This window comes from Ipomoea triloba, chromosome 1 (genome assembly GCF_003576645.1).
Source record: "Ipomoea triloba cultivar NCNSP0323 chromosome 1, ASM357664v1".
NCBI classification, from domain to species: domain Eukaryota; kingdom Viridiplantae; phylum Streptophyta; class Magnoliopsida; order Solanales; family Convolvulaceae; genus Ipomoea; species Ipomoea triloba.
In genome coordinates, this window is record NC_044916.1 from 7,830,306 (window position 1) to 7,831,757 (window position 1,452).

The window sequence follows — 1,452 nt, forward strand, 5'->3', positions numbered from 1 at the left end:
TTTTTTTTTTTTTTTTTTTTTTTTTTTTGCATTTATTATGGGTGCATTTACTCTTGTTGGTTGGAGTGGTTGTGTCAAGGTTTTATTGCATAGATTTTGTCCAGGTAGTGGTTATTAATCCACCCTCACAGGCAGGTCCAAGTTACGTTGCTTTGAGTCCACAAGCTGTGCTTATTTTCAGTTTTCTCCCTTCTGAGTTGTTTGGTTTTCTTCTTTCTCTTATGTGTTTCCTCTCGGCTTTCACTCATCTTACATGGATTAGAATTGGTCATGGTAGTGCATACCATGAACTTTACTTGTCAATCTGATGCAACAACCAAATTAAAGATATAAGCCTTCAGCAGCATTCTTTGAGCATTCTGTAGGAAATTCCTTTATAAAAAGTACAAGTGAATAAACGGTGACAAAAGAAATTCAAGTTATGTGTCATAGACATTTTTCTTAAAATTAATTCACTATCTTTCAAGAGTACTAAGAGTATTGTAGCGTCAATTTTCTAAGATAATAAATTCTAACATTATAGTTGATCACTCAAAGTATATTATTTTTGGCAAACTTAGGGTGTGTTTGGTTGGGGGGTTTAGGGCATAAGGTATGGGTATCAAAGTGATTGTTAGTGTTTGGTTGATAGGTTTTGTGAATGTTACTATGGGTTTGGAATACCACATTAATGGCAAAACCCATACCCTTATTAAATAAGGGTTTCATCTTCCTTCATCATTTCTTCCCCAACTATTAATAATCATTCCCATTCCACCCAACTACCAAACATGCTAAATACTTTCACCAAAACCCATTACCCTTACCAAGTATTTGATACCCATTCCGATTCTGATTCCCATGTGCGAACCAAACGCACCCTTAGTTTGAACAAATGAGCACTTTAGAAATTGAGGAGAGGTTGGGAAAGATTTTCTAGAAGCTTAGGAGAGAATAGAGAGAACTAGAATTTTTAGAAGCTACAAACTACATTCTACCCAACCATATGTTTTTATTAAAGATTAGGAAGTCATTATCAATAATAATGACATTTAAATTTGAATATAACATTCAATTTTTGTAACTCCTAATCATGATGTTGTGACAATCATTCAGAGCGACTCAAGATTGACAATCAATCATGAAGACTTTTTGTGTGCAGAGTGTATAAGCAATAGTGAAAATTAAGAACTGATTAGACGACTCACGATTTATCTCTTCCAGCGCCCTTGGACAAAGGTTCCGAGTGCCTAGAATTAGTCTAGTGTAAAGTTCTTGGTGCTTAGAATTAGTCTAGTGTAAGCTGAGAAATCTAATGCATAAAAAACAATTGAAAATCAATCTTTTTGTTGCTAATTATGGTTGTTAGATGTGGTCCTGCTTTCCTGCACTTTCTGCATTCTTATGCCCACTATCTGTTTCAACAAAACAATACAACTATTCTTATACAATTAGTGCCAAAGACGGTCGATA